The 24,533-nt window shown below is 34.0% G+C and overlaps 2 long non-coding RNA genes across 2 annotated transcripts in view; one reads left to right on the forward strand and one right to left on the reverse strand.

Moving 5' to 3' along the window:
• The window catches only part of LOC127706923 (uncharacterized), a 75,335-nt gene that overhangs the window by 8,227 nt on the left and 42,575 nt on the right, over positions 1–24,533 (reverse strand). The gene's annotated exons all lie outside the window — the stretch shown is intronic.
• On the forward strand, positions 7,259–22,831 carry LOC127706909 (uncharacterized). The gene is made up of 4 exons (XR_007984619.1): positions 7,259–7,425; positions 14,742–14,864; positions 17,153–17,334; positions 21,630–22,831. It is a non-coding gene; the product is annotated as an uncharacterized LOC127706909 (long non-coding RNA).

The raw sequence follows: 24,533 nt of genomic DNA on the forward strand, positions 1-24,533 counted from the left end.
ACGAACTATAACTAGAGGCTCTCAAGAGCCTGTGTCGCTCACCTCTATTTACTGATGCTTTGGAAATCATGTAAAATAAGGTTAAAATCATAATTAATAGTATTAGATATTAGATATTATAATGATATCTAAGATAATAACAAAAAACTGCAAAATTTCTGTAAAATTACTAACTCAGGGGCAGCAACCCAACAACGGGTTGTCGGATTCGTCTGAAAATTTCAGGGCAGATAAATCTAAATTCTGATGAACATTTTTGCCACCTGTCAGATTTGCTCTAAATGCTTTAGTTTCAGAGATATAAACCAAAAACTGTATTTTAGCCCTATTTTCTATTTTTAACCATGTCAACCATGATGGTTGGAAGGCGGGGTCATCGGACAAATTTTTTAAACTGGATACCCTTATAATAATTATGGCCAAGTATGGTTAAATTTGTTTCAGCAGTTTCAGAGAAGAAGATTTTTGTAAAAGATTACAAAAATTTACAAAAAATTGTTTAAAATTGACTATAAAGGGCAATAACTCCTAAAGGGGTCAACTGACAATTTTGATCATGACAACTTATTTGTAGATCTTACTTTGCTGAACATTAATGCTGTTTACAGTTTATCTTTATCTATAATAATATTCAAGACAATAACCAAAAACTGCAAAATTTCCTTAAAATTACCAATTCAGGGGCAGCAACCCAACAACGGGTTGTCAGATTTGTCTGACAATTTCAGGGCAGATAGATCTTGACCTGATAATCAGTTTTACCCTATGTCAGATTTACTCTAAATGCTTTGGTTTCAGAGATATAAGCCAAAATCTACATTTTACCCCTATGTTCTACTTTTAGCCATGGCGACCATCTTGGTTGGTTGGCAGAGTTATCGGACACATTTTTTAAACTAGATACCCTAATGATGATTGTGGCCAAGTTTGGTTAAATTTGGCCCAGTGGTTTCAGAGGAGAAGATTTTTGTAAAACCTAACGACGACGACAGACGCCAAGTGATGAGAAAAGCTCACTTGGCCCTTTGGGCCAGGTGAGCTAAAAATCAGTTGAAAGAGGCTTAACTCATCAGATGGATAAAAATACAAATACTACAAATACAAGTGGACGTGGCCAGGTTCTTGTACATCCAAACAACAAAAAGACACTATAAAGTACAGATCTGAGAGTACTCGCAGTTACTGACAGCTAGTTCAAAGCCACTAACAACTAATAAAAAAAATCACACATCTAAGACTAAATTATCAATTTGTACACATCCAACATCCAATGGATTTAGTGTAAAGACGTCATAAACAGTCAGAGAAAAACACGACCTTGTGCAATGCCAAGATACAGGTATCGACAGATATTGTAGATCCATGAATGTGTATATGTATATAACAATAATATTTAGTTTGCTTTTAATTTACTGATAACAAAATCAATATTAGTACCAATAAAAACAATATTTAATGATCTAATTACAGTGTTGAATTGGTAACATTTTAGAATAAGTTTATTTAAAGGATCGATAAGTTTACCAGGATCGTTTCAAAATTTCTGGGCACGGTAAACAATATTGCCGTAAAAATGAGGATGTGCAATCCCGTTTGAAATAAGTTTTCTACAGGTACAACTAAACTTCAAAACCAAATCTTTATATCTGTGGAAGAATTTAGTAAAGGTTTTAAGTAATTTGTGGTAACGAAATCCCTGGCTTAATAATTTACCAGTAATACATAGATTACGTTGACTACCAACTGACTTTTACACAAGGCCACCAATGGGTCTTCAATGCAGTGAGAAAATCCTGCATCCAGAGGTGGGCTTCAACTGCCCCCCTATACAACAATGTAACTTTATAGAAAATATCACAAGTAGTTCCTATCAAACTGACTTAAGCAGAAAACTTAATAATTATTTCAAAATCACTGGACCATAACATACATGACCTAGGGGGCAGCTAGGGGCTCGAAAAATTGTCAAACTGATATGTACCGACAGTAATTAATGCAACTTGATACAAAATATCATTAATCTATCACATGTATATATAGTTCCTATCCAACTAACTTAAGCAGAAAACTTAACAATACAAATAGCTAATTAATTCAAAGTCACTGGACCATGACCTAAGGGGTAGAGCCTTAAAAAGTTCTCAAACTGATATGCACTGATAATATGCAACTTTCTATGTCTCATGAGTCTTAGAAATACACAATTAAAACACAGTATCAATCACAACATATACTGTGTAAATTTTGTTGCACACATATATTCCTGACTTGCACATCCTAATGCCAATCCAGATATTTGCCATTAGTTTACATACAATTTCAAGGTATACAAGATTGTACCAACTATAAAATATTATGGAGAACTATAAGGACAAGCAATCTTTTCATTAGAATTGATAGCAACAGTATAATTGATATAGGAATTCTGTGCACATCTTTAACAGATTGAATATCTGCTTATGTTGGCGTCTGACTTCTAACAAATGAAAACAAATTTAATATATCTAGCTATGACAATGCTTACTATTTTTAGATATGAATTTTAAGAGCTTAAATGTCAAGAATAAATCTCCCTCTTTTTAAAAAACTAGCGGTTGGTAGTTTAATTTTATTACAATTACGTATTTAGATGGGTCATTTTCAAAAAATGTCGAATATTCAGTACACCCATGCTAAATTTTTTATTTCTAATGGAAAATGCAGTTGTGTTTAAATGAAAGTTTGTAGGATTTATGAGTCAGACCATTGATAATAAACACGATTTAGATCTATTTTGATAATATTAAAATATATTTAAGTCCAATTTTTGCATAATTTATGTCCGTAGTCAGTGTCAGAGTAACACATTTCAAATGATTTTTTTCCTATTTTCTGATCGCCTTGATATCTGCAAAAGAGACTTTTTTAGAAGTTTAATAATAACTCTAACGAAAAATCGAAGCTTCTTTATTATCATATGTAACTTTTTTTCTAAAAATTAAATTCAATCAGCGTACAAGAAGTTCATGTCCATCCTGTTACCGCTACTTAAATCAGCCGTTAAATTGTTCTCCCTATGAATATTGAACTAGTCACTGTTGATTTCAAAAGCGCAAAGTAACATAAATATTTAACACAGCACGTTTCTTGTATAACAGTATAGAGAAAAGAAATTTCAAGACATTTAGTGAAAAAAAATAGTGGGTACTTTTTTGTCATGTCTATGCTGTTACCAACATATTGATTAATTACACCAATATTATACTTGTAAAAAGTGCAATAATGTGTTGGAAACCAAAATCACAACAGAAAAACATTATCACTTTATCAAAGGCCTGTGAGGGGTTATTTCACAACAGCATTCAAAAATGAAAAAAATTGTCTATCCTGTTACTATGGTTGCTATGGTTACAGTAACAGGATAGACAATAGTAGACAGAAACATCTTTAAAATGTTTATAATAACATATAGTTGCACCCATAATGAAATGTTTCGTTGTTTGAACTCATCTAAAGGTTATAACATCTTAATAATTTAGCATTTGCAATTTATAGAACAACATACAATCTTTGCAGTTTAGCATTTGCAGGTGCAATACTGCTATCGGTAACAAGATAGACAAAAAAGTAACAGGATAGAACTTAATATAGTGATATATCATAAACGTACGTTCCTGTTACCAATAAAATAAAGACAAAAGTAACCCAACATGCGAGGGATTTACTTGATGTTGGGTTTATTTGAAAGAGAGAAAAAATGACGAACAAATGAATTGCTATCTTAGACTTGCATTACTGGTGATTATTATTAAAACCTATCAAAACCAATTTTTAGAGGCATTTTTCATTACAACAGGGAAAATTGGCAAATAATCTATTATTTTACAGAATGAATATGTATATAAAAGTTTTTATTATTGAAAACCGTCTTATTGGCTATGAAAAACAAGCTTAAAATTTTATCGAAACCTTTTCTAAATAACCCGAAATTTCTTTTGAACATGGTAACAGGAGAGACAAAATTTTGCTCCACCTATCAAAAAATGTTTCAATATATTCTTGTGTACTGTTTGTTTTTTATTTTCTTATGACGAGGGTTGTTTGAATCAGTAACTTTAAATCAATTTTGCAATTTCAAAATTCAACATTTTTTGAAAATGACCCAGATTTACCAATTATCCCCAAAATAGATATCTGGGTCATTTTCAAAAAATGTTGAATTTTGAATTTCAAAATTCAACATTTTTTAAAATTTACCCAGATATCTATTTTGGGGATATTTGGTAAATTTTGTAACTGTTTATTTTAATTGCAACCATAATTAAACATACTTTGTATTGTTATACATTTGTACTACTATTCTATTCATATGATAATTTTTGGAACTATCTTACATTTTCTGGAACTATCTGAGTATGAATACATTTACTGGAACTATTTTTGTGCATAAATACATAGTCAAGTCTAACTAAGCTCAGTCACACTGAGAACCAGGAACCAAACCGTGTGAGTCATTTTTAAAAAATGTTGAATTTTTGAAAATCTGGGTCATTTTCAGAAAATGAAATAAGAAAATCAAAACAAACAGTACTTATAGAACAACATATAAGAAGATGCAATCTTGATTATGTCATGTGGAATTTTTTATCAATAAAAATTGAGTATTAATACACAGTATAGCGAAATGCAATTCATCCTTGTGATTGCATTGCCTCAGTATCAACAACATATTAAGTTACTTCATATCAGGATATGGTCATTTATGGAAATGAGTTTATCCTTAGCTTGGTATGACATTGTAAACTTTTAACCAATGAGAAGATTGAGTTTTCCTAGTTGCTACTGTTGAAATCTCTTTCCCTAATTGTGTAGTGAGATTTAGTTAGAGAACCAATCAGAATAGGGCGCTCATTTCAAAATGTCCAATCAGATAGTTGCTAAGCGTGTATTAGGATGCACAGTTCATAGCAAGTTGCCTTTAACGCCGAAGATTTTAAATGAAATATTCACTTTGTTGTCATTAAGCAGTAGTAAGGACTTGTGCTTTTGGGCAGCCTGCTTAGTTGCCTTCTTTTCCTTTTGAAGAAAGTCAAATCTATTTGCTCTGTCTCTTTCAGCTTTTGATCCTTTGCGACAGTTATAAATCTCGAGAAGATATCACTTTTCATGCAGAGGGCGTCCAATTAAGAGTAGGGAAACCAAAACCATACAATTTTCAGAGCGTGTGTTAGAAATCCCACTTCCAAGAGTGAACAACTCTCATTTATGTCCCTCTAAGGCTCTCCTTCTTAATTTCAAGCAGGTACCAGCCATAAGCTCCCCATCACCAGTTTTCTTGTACTTAGTGCAGGGCAAGGTAACACCTCTTACCTATGCCACCTTTGTAAAAATGCTAAAACATTACTTATCATTGTTAAATTATGACAGCACCAAATATATTCGGGACATAGTTTTCGTAGAGGGGGAGCCTCCTTTGCCTTAGAATGTGGGATACCAGCTGATCATATTCAGTCTCAGGTTAATTGGAAATCAGATGCATATAAGTTATACTTGGATCCTTCCTTTGCTCATCGACAGAAATTCATGAATAAATTTGCTGCAGCCCTTGGGAAATGATGAACTATACTTAACTACCCCTACTGGTTCCTGTGACTTTACATGTTTGGGAAGTTTGGAATACCACAGATTGTTCATTAATTAATTTGTGTATTGTTTGAAAACTGTACTGTTGTTTGTGTTTTTATTAATATGAAAAACTTAGGCATTAAACTGTGGTTCTTTTCCCAAACATGTGTTTGTTTTACTAGTACCCAACTGGATTCACTGGTTTCTAGACTGCATTCCAAGCAGAGTAGGTCAGATGCTATTCTGCATCCGTTCTGAATCTGGTCTAGATTCCAACACATTACACTGTCAGTTTAAGGGGATTTTATTTTGATTGGTTCTCTAACTAAATCTCACTACACAATTAGGGAACGAGATTTCAACAGCAGCAACTTAAGGAAAACCCAATCTTCTCATTGTTTAAAAGTTTACAATGTCATACCAAGCTAAGGATAAACTCATTTTCATAAATGACCGTATCCTGATATGAAGTAACTTAATATGTTGTTGATAGAGGCAATGCAATCACAAGGATGAATTGCATTTCACTATACTGTGTATTAATACTCAATTTTTTTTGATATAAAAATACCACATTAATCTACAGCATTCAGAAATAACCCCCCTCTGAACACACACACTCTGAAAATTGTATGGTTTTGGTTTTCCCTACTCTTAATTGGACGCCCTCTGCATGAAAAGTGATATCTTATCGAGGTAACTGTCGCAAAGGATCAAAAGCTGAAAAAGACGGAGCAAATAGATTTGACTTTCTTCAAAAGGAAAAGAAGGCAACTAAGCAGGCTGCCCAAAAGCACAAGTCCTTACTACTGCTTAATGACAACAAAGTGAATATTTCATTTAAAATCTTCGGCGTTAAAGGCAATTAACTTGCTATGAACTGTGCATCCTAATACACGCTTAGCAACTATCTGATTGGACATTTTGAAATGAGCGCCATATTTTGATTGGTTCTCTAACTAAATCTCACTACACAATTAGGGAACGAGATTTCAACAGCAGCAACTAGGAAAACTCAATCTTCTCATTGGTTAAAAGTTTACAATGTCATACCAAGCTTAAAGGATAAACTCATTTTCATAAATGACCGTATCCTGATATGAAGTAACTTAATATGTTGTTGATAGAGGCAATGCAATCACAAGGATGAATTGCATTTCACTATACTGTGTATTAATACTCAATTTTTATTGATATAAAAATACCACAAGACATAATCAAGATTGCATCTTTTTATATGTTGTTCTATAAGTACTGTTAGTTTTGATTTTCTTATGACGAGGGTTGTTTGAATCAGTAACTTTAAATCAATTTTGCAATTTCAAAATTCCGACATTTTTTGAAAATGACCCAGATTTACCAATTATCCCCAAAATAGATATCTGGGTCATTTTCAAAAAATGTTGAATTTTGAATTTCAAAATTCTCAACATTTTTTAAAATTTACCCAGATATCTTTTTTGGGGATATTTGGTAAATTTTGTAACTGTTTATTTTAATTGCAACCATAATTAAACATACTTTGTATTGTTATACATTTGTACTACTATTCTATTCATATGATAATTTTTGGAACTATCTTACATTTTCTGGAACTATCTGAGTATGAATACATTTACTGGAACTATTTTTGTGCATAAATACATTATTATGAGTCAAGTCTAACTAAGCTCAGTCACACTGAGAACGAGGAACCAAACCGTGTGTGATCTGGTATTACATTTTGTAACAAAGACAAAGCACATCGTACACATTTTAACTTTTAGATCAGGAAAAAGATAAAGAACAAATTTATTCATCAGACTATAACAAGAATTAAAGGTATGGATTGTTAATGTTTAAATTGAGGGGGGTAGGACCTTTATCGGAACTCCGGGATCGGGTGTTTTTAAGCTCGGGATTTCGGGATTGATCCTTTCGGGATCCGGGAATTCTTTTTTCGAATTTCGGGATGTCAGGATTTCAATTTTTTTAAATTCGGGACCTACTCCTGGGATTCCAGGTTTTTAAGCCCAGGATTTCAGGATCAGGACCCCTGTGTCGCTCACCTGTTATTTTTATTTACAATTGATGCATGAAATAATGCAACCGTTATACATTTGCTTTAGTTTCAGAGATATAAGTCAAAAACTGCATTTTCCCCCTAAGTTCTATTTTTAGCCATGTCTGACATGTTGGTTGGCAGGCAGGGTCATCGGACACATTTTTTAAACTAGATACCCTAGTGACGATTGTGGCCAAGTTTGGTTGAATTTGTCTCAGTTGTTTCAGGAGAGAAGATTTTTGTAAAAGATTACAAAAATTTACGAATAATTGTTAAATTTGACTTTAAAGGGCAATAACTCCTTAAGGGGTCAATTGACCATTTTGGTCATGTTGACTTATTTGTAGATCTTACTTTGCTGTACATTATTGCTGTTTACAGTTTATCTCTATCTATAATAATATTCAAGATAATAACCAAAAGCTGCAAAATTTTCTTAAAATTACCAATTCAGGGGCAGCAACCCAGCAACGTGTTGCCTGATTGGTCTGAAAATTTCAGGGCAGATAGATCTTGACCTAATGAACAATTTTATCCCGTCAGATTTGCTCTAAATGCTTTGGTTTCAGAGATATGAGCCAAAAACTGCATTTTACCCTATGTACTATTTTTTAGCCATGTCGGCCATCTTGGTTCACGGTCGGGGTCATCGGACACATTTTTTAAACTAGATACCCTAATGATGATTGTGGACAAGTTTGGTTAAATTTGTCTTAAAAGTTTCAGAGAAGATTTTTGTAAAAGATTACAAAAATTTACGAAAAATGGTTAAAAATTGACTATAAAGGGCAATAACTCCTTAAGGGGTCAACTGACCATTTTGGTCAAGTTGACTTGTTTGTAGATCTTACTTTGCTGAACTATATTGCTGTTTAGTTTATCTCTATCTATAATAATATTCACGATAATAACCAAAAACGGCAAAATTTCCTTAAAATTACCAATTCAGGGGCAGCAACCCAACAACGGGTTGTCCAATTCATCTGAAAATTTCAGGGCAGATAGATCTTGACCTGATAAACCATTTTACCCCAGTCAGATTTGCTCTAAATGCTTTGGTTTCAGAGATATAAGCCAAAATCTACATTTTACCCCTATGTTCTATTTTTAGCCATGGCGGCCATCTTGGTTAGTTGGCCGGGTCACTGGATACATTTTTTAAACTAGATACCCAAATGATGATTGTGGCCAAGTTTGGTTAAATTTGGCCAAGTAGTTTCAGAGGAGAAGATTTTTGTAAAAGTTAACGAACGACGGACGCCAAGTGATGAGAAAAGCTCACTTGGCCCTTTGGGCCAGGTGAGCTAAAAAGAACTTTGTCTGTCAATATGATTCAACCGTGAAGTTCCTTAATAGTACTGTGCAGATCTATAACATTGTTTGGCTAATTTTGAGACAAATTATATACATATAAAATTGAGAATGGAAATGGGGAATATGTCAACGAGACAACAACCCAACCAAAGAGCAGACAACAGCCGAAGGCCACCAATGGGTCTTCAATGCAGCGAGAAAATCCCTCACCCGGAGGTGGTCCTCAGCTGGCCCCTAACTAATATTGTGTGCTAGTTCAGTGAAAATGGACGTCACACTAAACTCCAAAACATATAAATGAACTAAAATAAAAAAAAATATTAGACTAACAAAGGCCAGAGGCTCCTGACTTGGGACAGGCGCTAAAATGCGGCGGGGTTAAACTACATAGACCCATATCAAGACCAGTTTTTATCTAAGAGGCAATGTGAAACTGGGCATCCAAGATAATAAGACCCCCAGGCATGTCAATTCGTCAAAAAGTAAATGTGTATGTTTTCTGAAATGCTAAATGCATCCCACAAATGAGTGAAGCAAAGGGGGTCTGGAAATATCTTAATGTGTACATTTTTTTTTTTCATAAAGGTGAAATTTAAGATGCTATATCATTATATACATGTATATTGAAGATGTTCTTTCTATTAACAATTTAAACTTTTGTGATTGGGTCCCACTAAAAGTCATGAGCTAAAGATTACAGACACCACAAATACTGGTGCATTACGTTTCCACACATTACCATTACATTTGCGCGCAAAAATCATTACGTTTGCGTGCAGCTTTTGATTACATTTGCGCACATTTATTTGACAGGTAAACTCAGGTAAATACAGGTAATAATACTTATCTATTTATTAATTTATTCAATTATTTACAAGTGCATTAGTACCCCTTGTTTCCATATGTATGTGCCTTAAATAGGCTATTATTTCAACTTGGAATTATTTTTAATTATGGAATTTGCATAATTTCTTGTGCTTGAAATTTTTAATAAATTCCATGTTTATTCTGTACTTTAATGTTCTGTGCTGTGCACAACACTTTCTATTACATAGAAGATAGTACATTTTCAATAGAATGTACTGTGCCGCGACACTATCTATACAAAATACATTTTATGGAAAGTGTTATGAACCGCTCAAAACATTATAATACCAAAAAAACATGGAATTTATTAAAAATTTCAAGCACAAGAAATTATGCAAATTCCATAATTAAAAATAATTCCAAGTTCAAATAATAGCCTGTTCTTAGTGCATTGTCCCAACTTTACAAACTAATTTAAAAGCATCACTATTCGGTGAAACACTATTCACTCTGAAATATTCGCAATGAAGTTGCAAGTATATTTTTATAACGGGATTTATCATGATCACTTTATATTTTGTCTTAGAATTCAATATGAATAATATATAATTTGAATTAAAAAATATTTTCAAAATAAATAATTTTTAGTCATATTTCTTATGAAAATTAACAAATTAGAGTCATATTTATATTTTTATATCATTTTTATTCATATTACCTTTATTTTTACCTGAGTTTACCTGTAAAATATATGCACACAAATGTAATCAAAAGCCGCAATGCACACAAACTTAAATGCTGCCACATATACAGATTCTTGATTTGATTGTCTATTTTGGTTATGTTAACTTATTTATTTGAATCTACTGTAGCTCTATCAGATTTTCTATAATTGTTATATATCAGCAGTGCACTCCTAATGGATTATTTATGTTTAAAATGTACTATTGAATAATACCAGATAATTACATAAAGAATATTTCATTAGAATAAAAATATTGTTGATCAGTTAAAACTCATAAGGGGTTCTGTGAAACCCTGTGACTCATCTGAGACTGCTGAAGTCAGTTTTTAAAAGTATAATCTTGACTTAAAAAGTGAGTCCATTTATTAGTATAATACAGAATTTAAAATTTTCCTTTTGATGCTATTTCTTGGTCTTGAAGATAAGCTTCTATTCAAGTTTCATAACAATCCATGAAGGTTTACAAATTTATCATGTGAAAAAAATTTAATTCCAGACTCTCTGTAAATGTTAACTGTAAAAAACTACTAAGTCCATCTCTTTGAAAAATACTGAAAATGAAAAGTTTCTTCAGACATTATCTCTTAATCATAAAAATGCCAAAAATTTCATTAAATGTTATGAAGGTTTGACAAAGTAAGTGATGTGTAACAACTTTAACCCCAGACTGTTATCTACTTGTTAACTGTAAAGAAAATACTAATTCCATCTATCAGTAAAATATGGGAAAATGAAAAGAACTGTTTTCAAAATTTGGCTCTGGATACTGTATTTTGGTATTATCAAACTTATATCCAAATTTCATAAAATTCCATGAAGGATTGACAAATTTATTGTAATGTCTTAAAAACTTTAACCTTAGAGTCTCAGCCTGAATTTTAACTGTAAAAAAAAGTCCATTTATCAGTATAGTAAAATATGGAAAAAAGAAATTAAGTATTTTCAAAATTTTGATCTGGTCTTTTGGTCATAATAATAAGCTTCTGACCAAATTTCATAAAATTATTCCATGAAGGTTCGAGAAACTTATATATATTGATGTTTAAAACTAGTTATGGATGATGCCCCCTCTGCTCTGCCATAATGCATGAATATAGTTCCACATACTTTAGATTTGGCAAACAGTGATGACCATAAGAAATTATAAATTTTAACACTATGTATGATGATCTATCTTATTTTGTCCAGCCAAAAGGTTTCAACTTTCCAGTTTTCGCAGTACCAATTAATTAAGTACAAATTTCTATTTCCAGTTAACTCGGGTCACATTTAAGTTCAACTTCCCAGTATTGATTAAATATTGGATAACACTAAAAGTTCTTATTTATTGCATTTATAAGGAATAACTAGAAATGATTGTAACAGGATGCTGTTACGAAGTCTCCCAAACGAAGCTCCCATAATTCGTAATTCCCAGGGTCGCCTGACATTGGGCAACGTCCAGTGAAAATTGGTTTGGTCCAGTAAAGTTATATGCATTAGTGATGCCTGGGGACTAACCTTGTATATCATTCAAATCATCTTGGCATGACAAACCAGAATATATATGGTTTAGGGGTGGGGATCTCGACCATTTACAAGATACTAGAACATTGGGGGTGGGGAGGAACCCCTGGGGACTGACCCTATACGTCATTCAAATGTTCATTACATGACGAACAGGAATATATATGGTTTAGGGGTGGGGATCTCAACCATTTACAAGATATTAGAACATTGGGGGTGGGGGGAACCCCTGGGGACTGACCGTATATGTCATTCAAATGTTCGGCGAGACATGACAAATAGGAATATATATGGTTTAGGGGTTGGGATCTCAACCATGTACAAGATATTAGAACTTTCTTAAATGGCAGGGGGTGGAGGTGACCCCTGGGGACTAACCCTGTATATCATTCAAACCATCTTAGCATGACAAACCAGAATATATATGGTTTAGGGGTGGGGATCACGACCATTTACAAGATATTAGAACTTTCTCAAATGGCAGGGGGTCGGGATGACCCCTGGGGACTAACCCTGTATATCATTCAAACCATCTTAGCATGACAAACCAGAATATATATGGTTTAGGGGTGGGGATCTTGAACTCTTACAAGATATTAGAACTTTCTTAAATGGCAGGGGGTGGGGGTGACCCCTGGGGACTAACCCTGTATATCATTCAAACCATCTTAGCATGACAAACCAGAATATATATGGTTTAGGGGTGGGGATCTTGACCACTTAGAAGATATTTGAACTTTCTTAAATGGCAGGGGTGGGGTGACCCCTGGGGACTAACCCTGTATTTCATTTGATGTGCTTTATCATGACAAACCAGAACATATATGGTTTAGGGGTGGGGATCTCGACCATTTACAAGATATAAGAACTTTCTCAAATGGCAGGGGATCGGGATGACCCCTGGGGACTAACCCTGTATATCATTCAAATCATCTAAGCATGACAAACCAGAATATATATGGTTTAGGGGTGGGGATCTTGACCACTTACAAGATATTAGAACTTTCTTAAATGGCAGGGGGTGGGGGTGACCCCTGGGGACTAACCCTGTATTTCATTTGATGTGCTTTATCATGACAAACCAGAACATATATGGTTTAGGGGTGGGGATCTCGACCATTTACAAGATATTAGAACTTTCTCAAATGGCAGGTGGTCGGGATGACCCCTGGGGACTAACCCTGTATATTATTCAAACCATCTTAGCATGACAAACCAGAATATATATGGTTTAGGGGTGGGGATCTTGACCACTTAGAAGATATTAGAACTTTCTTAAATGGCAGGGGGTGGGGGTGACCCCTGGGGACTAACCCTGTATTTCATTTGATGTGCTTTATCATGACAAACCAGAACATATATGGTTTAGGGGTGGGGATCTCGACCATTTACAAGATATTAGAACTTTCTCAAATGGCAGGTGGTCGGGATGACCCCTGGGGACTAACCCTGTATATCATTCAAACCATCTTAGCATGACAAACCAGAATATATATGGTTTAGGGGTGGGGATCTCGACCATTTACAAGATATTTGAACTTTCTCAAATGGCAGGGGGTTGGGATGACCCCTGGGGACTAACCCTGTATATCATTCAAACCATCTTAGCATAACAAACCAAAATATATATGGTTTAGGGGTGGGGATCTTGACCACTTACAAGGTATTAGAACTTTCTTAAATGGCAGGGGGTGGGGGTGGCCCCTGGGGACTAACCCTGTATTTCACTTAATGGGCTTTATCGTTTAGAACATTTTCAATTAAAAAGATTGTGTCTATCACAAACGGTTTTCAATTTATAATCATTTGAAAATTTAAAAAAATAAAATCCCATAGGGTTCTATAGTAAAACCCTCTTTTCTTTTTGCCCCTCAAAGTACCCCTTTATAAACCCCATTGCACAAACAAAACCCTGATTGCACCACTAGACATGTTAGTCTAACATATTGTGAAACCCTAAGTTAATCTGACAAGCGGTTTTGGAGAACGGGTGCGGACAAGTTCAAATTTAAAAGCGGCGGAAGAGGAAGAAGCAGAAGAAGAAGAAGAAGAAGAAGAAGAAGAAGAAGAAGAATAATAATAATAATAATAAGAACTGAGCAAAAACAATAAGTCTTCCCAAACTTCGTTTGGGAGACTTAATAACTGTATTAGTAGTACAAACCATGTCTTAAATTCTATAGTAATTGAGAAGGAAATGGAGTCCAACTACAAGTTTTTGTGAATATCTAACATCCCCCTTTCTGACTTATAGTACCAAAAAAAAATCCAAATACCTAGCATTTTAAGAATATTTGTAAAAAATCAAAATCCTGTGTGGACATACACACTTCCATTATGTGTACAAACAACCTACAAGATAGTAAAGTTGTAGCTCAAAAACTAAAGGAGAAGATAGCCGGACAAACCATGATCTCTTTATTTAGCTAGTACCAAAAAAGACCAAGTCAAAATACCTGGCATTTTGAGAATATTTGAAAAAAAAATCAAAATCCTGTGGATGTGCAAACCTCTATTTAGTGTACAAACATTCTACAAAATATTACAGCTACAGCTCAAAAACTGTAATAGGGAATAGCTGGACAAACCATGTATCTATATCTAAACAGGGGAATGGACAGATGGACAGACAGGCAATGGTAACACTTAATGCCCACTCCGCTATGATGGGAGCATAAAAAAATAAAGTTAAAACATATCATCACTCCTTTATATTTACAGATGAGTGATAGCGTGAAGCATAGAAATTTTTTGGACTTTGCTTTGCAAATCCAAAATGTTAACGTTGTTCCAGGTATTGGTCCTACTTATGCTGCCAACCTGGCAACTAATGGTTATACCCAGGTATGTAAGATTTTATGTTAAATAAATTCTGAAATTACAATATTTTTTTGCCAAATAATTAACCAGCAAAAGCTGTGAGAGAGACACAAAACCAGATTTTCCTGCAGAGATCAAACCCTGAACAGTTAAGCAAGTATGGGCACTACATTTAAGCTTAAAACAGCTCTGAATTTGGATTGTGATTGAATATTTAAAATAGATTATTATCTAATTAGTAATGAAAATGATATTTGAAAATCTGGGACCTAAACAGGATAAATAAAAATTTAACATTAATTAACACACACACAACCAACATAAAATACCACAAAACAACTGTGACATCTACCTTCATAACACACCTGACTTAAAAAAAAATTATAAAGAAACTCCTGACTAGTTGATTTAACAGATACAATCATTGATAGACTATCTATACATAAACTTATATATTTCTGTTCAAAGGGAAATAACTCAATTGCATAATAAGTATCACTTCTGGCTTCTAAAAGGGTCTACAACTCAATGACAAGAAAAGCTGAAGTAGTGAAAATTGTACTTGACTTTCGTTTAGTCACAGGAAACCACATATCTAAATTTGAAAAAATTTCATCAAAGCATTTTCATGTTAATGAATGGACACTGTTTGGCAGCAGCACCCCGGCGTACATCCCCAAATCAATAACCGATTTTTACTTCGATAATCCCATTAGAAACAAAAATGACAGACATGAACCAACGACAACCACTGCTGCTGAACTACATGCTCATGACTTGAGACGGACACATGAAGAATGTGGCAGGGTTAAACATGTTTGTGAGGGCTTAACCCTCCCCCCTGGGATGGTGGTATTACATCACAAAATGAGAACAAACTATTAAAATCAGTTGAAAGCATAGTTATCAGTTTTGTTGATTATGCATTCAAGTAAAGGATCGTCCATATTAAGTTGCCATAAATCTTAATAAAATTGAGAATGGAAATGGGGAATGTGTCAAAGAGACAACAACCCGACCATAGAGCAGACAACAGCCGAAGGCCACCAATGGGTCTTCAATGCAGCAAGAAACTCCCGCACCGAGAGGCGTCCTTCAGCTGGCCCCTAAACAAATATGTATACTAGTTCAGTGATAATGGACGTCATACTAAACTCCAAATTATACACAAGAAACTAAAATTAAAATTGATACAAGACTAACAAAGGCCAGAGGCTCCTGACTTGGGACAGGCGCAAAAATGCGGCGGGGTTAAACATGTTTTTTGAGATCTCAACCCTCCCCCTATACCTCTAGCCAATGTAGAAAAAACAAACGTACAATCTTCTTTTCAGCACCCGTGACACGACTTGGCCCAGTATTGCCACGAGGGGTAAATATATGAGGTAGATCCCATTCAAAAATATTAAACTCATTGTGCCATCCATGACCACCATCTCCTCTCTCACCAATATTCACCTCCTGCTCCCCTTTAATGCTTCATCCTCATTATTTGACTCATTATAGTCCCCCTCACTGTCATCTATCCCTTGTCCTTTCAGAACAGTTATTAATCTTCCTAGGCAGCTAAGACCTCTTGTTCAGCATTAATTACATCAGTTTCACCGAAACCTTCAAAATTAGACATCAGATTCATCTGACAACATTTTTCCACTGCAATACTAGCAGTCGAATTTCACTTCCTAAACAACTTTCAATTTTGTGCATAATTTCCTCCCGTTCATTCCCACTCCTAAACTGGAATCCACTTGTATTACGCTACACTCAAACAAAGTGTACAGTGTAACCTGCCTAATCAGACACCTGAGTATTCCAACATCCTGCTTTAACCGACACATTTTCATGGTCCCAAAATATGCCTCATTATCATTGCAGAAAAAACCTGAGTATTTCGACATTTTTTTCTGGTCCCCCAGTGTGTCGGATAACACAGGTTACACTGTAGTAGTCAGCCGAGAACCATCTTATCCCAGCATGTACTGTTGGAATGCCAGTCATATTATTATGATATTGGAGAACATTTTTATTACTGTTTAAATTTGGATTGTGATCAAACTTTTGACATAATATAGGTTTCTGACACAAAATAAATGAACAAAGATCTTAAAAATTTGAAATGGGACATTTAATTTACCTAGTTTGGTCTGATATCCAAAATTTAACAACATGGTTAAATTCAGCATGTAACAATTAACTATGTTTATGCATAAGTAAAAATAAAGTAAAAAAAAATTATTGTAAGTTTATCACTCCTGATATTTTTAGCTTTAAAAACTGTAGTATTTATAAACAAACTGTTAATTTCAATTCAGGCCAGTCAGCTGTATATGCTGTTGATATTTTGTAACGGAAATCAAGAACAGTTTGTAACCAGGCTTCAAGAATTGACTGGAGGAGGATCGCGAAACAATATGATCCTGGCATACAACGCATTAATGGAATGGCACAGACAGCGTGGTAGCATATCTATTTAATAGATAAACATTTTATCTGAGTAAGTCAACTGTTTTAATTTTCTATGTTTATTTTGCTTATACAATAAACTGTCATATTTAGATTATTCAACACTGGGGAGGTTAATCTACAACACAAACATGTGTGAATAGCATCTAACCACATGGTTAATAAACTTTATTTAAAAAAAAGATTACAATGGCTCAAATATAATATGAATTATTGCCAAAAAAAGGGGGAAAATTTCCAACTTTGACAAAAACTCTTTTTATGCCCCCACCGTAGCGGAGGGGGTATTAAGTTTTTACGAACGTACGTCCCAAAATTGGTTTCCGTTCTCTAACTTGAGTTCGCCTCAACCAAATGTTATATAACTTATACACAATGCTAATTACCACAAAACACAGATCAAGTTTGAATTTTGGTGGCATCACTTTAATCGTTCTAGAGTTATGCCCCTTTATAAATGGAAAAATTGCAAAATTTTTAGTTTCCGTTCTCTAACTTAAGTTTGCCTCTACCAAATGTTATGAAACTTATACACAATGCTAATTACCACAAAACACAGATCAAGTTTGAATTTTGGTGGCGTCACTTAAACCGTTCTAGTTTTTAATGCAAACAAAATGTATGTTCTTTTTTTTTTTTTTTTTAATATTTATATTTTGATATAAATTTGATAAATGGTTAATAAAAGTTTAAGTTGTCTTCAGCAAAATATCATTTTCTCAAGTACCACTTAAGAAATTCTACGACTCTAGTTGTTTCAATGTTTCTGTTATAGTTTTTCTTCAACTTTTTGCAACACAAATATGTATATATGTATCATATTATCAACTGTTTATGTGTTACATATTTCTTCACTTAATAATGCACTGTCAACTGAAAAAACATATAAAAATTAGGTTAAAGGGATATTAACAACCTGAATAAAACTAGAGGCTCTCAAGAGCCTGTGTCGCTCACCTGATTCTGCTTTGGTTTTGGAAATCATGTAAAAATAGATTAAAATCATAACAGATACCCTAATAATGAGTGAGGCCAAATTTGGTTTAATATTGGTCCTGTAATTTAATAAAAAAATCCTGGTGGCCATCTTGAACAGTAAATCGGCAACAAAGTAGCAACACTTAATCAACACCTCATAAGAAACATTTATGCCATGTTTTGGTTTCATTCCATTCAGTGCACCTCTAGAAGAAGCATTTGTATGTATTTCCCATAGGTTCTTATGTTAAAGGATGTCCCCCCATTGGCAGCCATCATGGATGAAGGATCAGCTTCAAAGTAACAAAACTTAGTCAGCACCTCATAAGGAACATTCATGCCATGTTTGGTTTCAATCCATTCAGTATGTGGTTCTCTAAAAGAAGACATTTGTATGTATTGTCCATAGGGTCCTTTGTTAAACATTGTCCCCATCTGGCAGCCATCATGGATGAAGGATCAGCATCAAAGTAACAACAATTGGTCAGCACCTCAAAAGAAACATGCATGCCATGTTTGGTTTCATTCCATTCAATGGTTATCTAAAAGAAAACATTTGTACATATTTCTCATAGGGTCCTATGTTAAACTAAGTCCTCCGCTGGCGGCCATCTTAAATTATGGATCGGCTTCATAGTAACAACACTTGGTCAGCACCTCATAAGGAACATTCATGCCATGTTTGGTTTCATTGCATTCAGTGGTTCTCTAAAAGAAGACATTTGTATGTATTTCCCATTGGGTCCTATGTTAAACTAAGTCCCCCGCTGGCTGCCATCTTGGATGATGGATCAGCTTCAAAGTAACAACATTTGGTCAGCACCTCATAAGGAACATTCATGCCATGTTTGGTTTCATTCCATTCAGTGGTTCTTTAAAAGAAGACGTTTGTATGTATTTCCAATAGGGTCCCATGTTAAACAAAGTCCTCCGCTGGCGGCCATCTTGGATTATGGATTGGCTTCAAAGTAACAACACTTGGTCAGCACCTCATAAGGAACATTCATGCCATGTTTGGTTTCATTCCATTTAGTGGTTCTCTAAAAGAAGACATTTGTATGTATTTCTCTTAGGGTCCCATGTTAAACTAAGTCCCCCGCTGGCAGCCATCTTGGATTATGGATCAACTTCAAAGTAACAACACTCAGTCAGCACCTCATAAGAAACATTCATGCCATGTTTGGTTTCATTCCATTCAGTGGTTCTCTAAAAGAAGACATTTGTATGTATTTCCCATAGGGTCCAATGTTAAACTAAGTCCCCTGCTGGCGGCCATCTTGGATTATGGATCAGTTTCATAGTAAAAACACTTGGTCAGCACCTCATAAGGAACATTCATGCCATGTTTGGTTTCATTCCATTCAGTGGTTCTCTAAAAGAAGACATTTGTATGTATTTCCCATAGGGTCCTATGTTAAACTAAGTCCCCTGCTGGCGGCCATCTTGGATTATGGATCAGTTTCATAGTAACAACACTTGGTTAGCACCTCATAAGGAACATTCATGCCATGTTTGGTTTCATTCCATTCAGTGGTTCTCTAAAAGAAGACATTTGTATGTATTTCCCATAGGGTCCCATGTTAAACTAAGTCCCCCGCTAGCGGCCATCTTGGATTATGGATGGGCTTCAAAGTAACAACACTTGGTCAGCACCTCATAAGGAACATTCATACCATGTTTGGTTTTATTCCATTCAGTGGATCTCTTAAAGAAGACATTTGTATGTATTTCCATAGGGTCCCATGTTAAACTAAGTCCCCCGCTGGCGGCCATCTTGGATTATGGATCAGCTTCAAAGTAACAACACTCGGTCAGCACCTCATAAGGAACATTCATACCATGTTTGGTTTCATTCCATTCAGTGGTTCTCTAAAAGAAAACATTTGTATGTATTTCCCATAGGGTCCTATGTTAAACTAAATCCCCTGCTGGCGGCCATCTTGGATTATGGATCGGCTTCAAAGTAACAACACTCGGTCAACACCTCATAAGAAACATTCATGCCATGTTTGGTTCCATTCCATTCAGTGGTTCTCTAAAAGAAGACATTTGTATGTATTTCCCATAGGGTCCTCTGTTAAACTAAGTCCCCCGCTGGCGGCCATCTTGGATTATGGATCGGCTTCAAAGTAACAACACTCGGTCAGCACCTCATAAGGAACATTCATACCATGTTTGGTTTCATTCCATTCAGTGGTTCTCTAAAAGAAGACATTTGTATGTATTTCCCATAGGGTCCTATGTTAAACTAAGTCCCCCGCTGGCGGCCATCTTGGATTATGGATCGGCTTCAAAGTAACAACACTCGGTCAGCACCTCATAAGAAACATTCATGCCATGTTTGGTTTCATTCCATTCAGTGGTACTCTAAAAGAAGACATTTGTATGTATTTCCCATAGGGTCCTATGTTAAACTAAGTCCCCCGCTGGCGGCCATCTTGGATAATGGATCCGCTACAAAGTAACAACACTTGGTCAGCACCTCATAAGGAACATTCATGCCATGTTTGGTTTCATTCCATTCAGTGGTTCTCTAGAAGAAGTTCAAAATGTAAAAAGTTTACGCCGACGACGGACGACGACGGACGACGGACGCCAAGTGATGAGAAAAGCTCACTTGGCCCTTCGGGCCAGGTGAGCTAAAAATGGGAATATGATTTTTTTTTTTAGTTCAATCATTAATAAAAGTGAAATAATGAAATAATTATTCACTAACAGCAGCCAATTTGGTTCAATTTTGTCAAAATAAACAAGAAACATTGCAGACGAATTATTTACTTGCAAGTGAATAATTCGACCGATCTCGTTGAATCTGTATTGATGTGACTTTTAATTTAACCCATTAGATAGAGATTGGGTACGCATGTATTAGTTGTGTTCGACCATTAAAAAGAAAAGAGTGTCAACATTGAAAGTTAAACAAAGATGAACCATTTTATTGACTAATTAGATCTAGAAAAAAAATCATTCTTATACAGGTAAAAAACAATGATTAACTAATTCTTTTAATCTATAACATGAAATCAAACAGACCTAGAAAAGCTAAATTTAACGAGGTTGCTTTCTACTCATATTTATGTTTTGTTTGTATTGGGTTATATGACCGTCGGCAATCTTCAGAGGTCATCTCTATGATTAATTAGATGGCTGCTAGTAGGGCTAGACTAAAATACAAGCCAAATGATGATCACCAAGTACATGCATTGATAACTGTTTATTTCAGACTTATTGTTATGTGGGTATATGTTTTTTAAGTATGTTTTAAATCTAATATGAGAATTTGAGTCAAATCTGAGAACATGAATTTGACAGCTTATGCCACTTTAATGCCTGATGATTTTATTTCAGATACCAATTATTGATATATCAACAATAGAAAGATGTATGCCGAAACTGGTTACCAACCCTTGATTCAACAATGAAGACAACTTTGATAATTTCTGGAGACTTTTGGACATTTATTATAAACACTTAACCTATAGCTAATTACACTGGACTGAATATACCAGAACTTTAAATTGCTATGAACAATCTCAAGTCTGATAACTGCTTATTGATTTTTAGTTTAATTAGATTTGGATACACATTCTTTGAACTTAAGGATGTCTGCTAATTATTTTTTATTACTGTTTTTCAATATAGACATTTGGAAGCAACTAGTTTTTACCTGTTAACCCCTACTTTCTCTTTTTATAATTTTATCAATATCCATATTGATTGTTTGAACTGCATTTCTGAAAACCTTTTAACATTCTTGTTTTTTTTTTATAGTTTTTGAAAGGAAACAGGTGCCAATTAAAAATTTATGAAAAATCTAGAGAGAATCATTTCCCACCAAATTTTCAATAGCTAATATATCTCAAAAATAAGGACACTGACTGGGCGGGGTTCATGCTTTTCTGCTTTTTAAGTACCATTGTTCATGTAAATCAATTCACAACAGTCTTTTAAAAAGATTGTTATTTTGTAACAGTGTCTGTAGCAATCACCCTTGAACCAAAATGACAGTATGCAGTGAACAACTGAATACTTTGCTTTGTCAAATGTTTTTTTAATGGTTTTAAGCTATTTTTCATAACTCAATTTTAAATTTTGGCAATTAAATATTTTATAAAATAAATTAAAGTCTGCAGTTTACATGAAACTTAGCTGAAATTATATTTAAAATATTTTTGGGAACTTTTAAAAAAATTTATTGATTAGGGTTGATGTTGGACTAACACATGAAGCTATGGGACAATTGTCGGATCCAGGGTTGATACAGATTATTTTTGCATTATTAGATTTTAAATGTATATTTTAACAACAAGTGTTGATTTTTGGAATTTAGTTTGGATTATTTCACACGTTACTGACCATTGAAAATTCTTAGATAAAGTAATATTTTGTCAAATTAGGCCTTTGCATTTGGAATCATAGTTTTTTGTCAGTTTATAATATGATGGTAATTTCTTTTGTGAACATCTAGGCGTATTACATAAAATGTATTTGTTCCGTACATTATATGAATTATGTTGATATATCAATTTTTAATAAACAATTAATCTTAATTGTATTACCTTTCTTTACTGTTGAGTGAATGACCCCCATTATATAATTCCATCACTGTAGAAATATTGAAACCACTTATCCACAAGGGCCATTATCAGTGGTCTTTAATCTTGGTAGCCTCACTTGTTTGAAGGGATTTATACCTGTCTTGGTCTGAGTAAACCAAAGATATTTTTTATTTGTTTTTCTAAGTTAAGATCAGATATTTTATTAGTATAAAATTCAAACAATTGGACTGAAACTAAGCAAGCAGCATTTAGGAGAAAGAGCCAAGACTGGTCAGCTCAAAGTTAAAATCATGTACCTGGGTAAGGTGACATGTCAGCCTGCAAACTGCAGTAAGATTGTGAACATGCAAATTACAATTTATCTGATACATGTATCAATAAGTGCTTAGTTCTGATTTGCATGTAAGATGATGATTGTGATATCCCATATATGCACTTTAAAAGTCAAAATTATTCTGAGATCTTGCCCTGCTTTTCACAAAAATCTTCGGACTAAAATTGTTCATGACGAATTATGATCAATATTAGTTGTACGAATTTTTTGGAAACAAGGACCAGCGCAATATAATCATGGTTACACCATTTGTTTTGTTTAAACAGGGACCCAGTTTGCCCTTCCTAGGTATTGTTTCCTTTACATCAAACAAAAAATTGGTACTTTGAAAATGGAAAATTATGGCACTGTAAAATTTTTCAACCTCAAATTAAATTAATTAAATTTAAAATTTCTGCTTACTGATTTGATCGTCTATATTCTCCAAGTTGTCCTGGTGCTCCATAGCTTCCATAGAATTTCCATAAAAAATTATCTCTACACAAAATTGTATTTTCCAAATATATAATTCAACATCAGTTTCAAATATACCTTATAATCACAGGTACAATATTAATTTTAATAGTTATATCACCATAGAAGTAACTTTTAGCTCAAAAGGTGTTAATATTTTATATAGAATTGTTAAAAAACTGACGTCAAAAACTTAATGAAAAATAAGTTAAACAGAAGGCATCCATCCAAAGCTACAAATTAAGTGCATTTTAAAGTCCAAAAGTCAACAATGATCATCCAGCAGAAACTGTTGTCGAAATACTTCTATAAATTTAGTATTGCACTAAGAACGTATCTTTCAATGTCTATTTCAAATTTTATTCATCATTTCTAAACTTAAACCTAGAGGCCACAATTTAAATGCTATCATACATTAATTACATTGACAGATTTCACTTTCAGCATTGTATCATAAACAGAAAATGCAATGTCATCAAAACTTTGACTCCACTAAAGAATGTTTATTTCAATGTGTGTTTCCATCTTACAAAATAATTTACATAAGTCAATCTCTAACTAGGTATTTTATCATCAAATAAACTAGGTCCAAATTGGGCTGCAAAACTGTTCACTTATCAACTAATTTTTTAATACTGCAAATCAATTTTTTCCAATTTCAACTGAATTATTTCTTTTCTATCCTTCTGTGAATTGAGTTTTTCTATCCTTCTGTGAATTAAATTTTCCCATTCATCTATGTAATATTTTTTTCCACTTTGCCATCAAACATTTTTTCCCTTTTTGCTATGAATAAATTTTTCCCATCCATCTATAAATTAAGCTTCATTCCTATTATTCTAAGAATTAATTGTTTCCATCTTACAATACACTCTTTCAGAAATAAGTAATATCTTGTTTAGGCAG

The sequence above is a fragment of the Mytilus californianus genome, unplaced genomic scaffold (assembly GCF_021869535.1).
Source record: "Mytilus californianus isolate M0D057914Y unplaced genomic scaffold, xbMytCali1.0.p SCAF_6, whole genome shotgun sequence".
Taxonomy (NCBI): domain Eukaryota; kingdom Metazoa; phylum Mollusca; class Bivalvia; order Mytilida; family Mytilidae; genus Mytilus; species Mytilus californianus.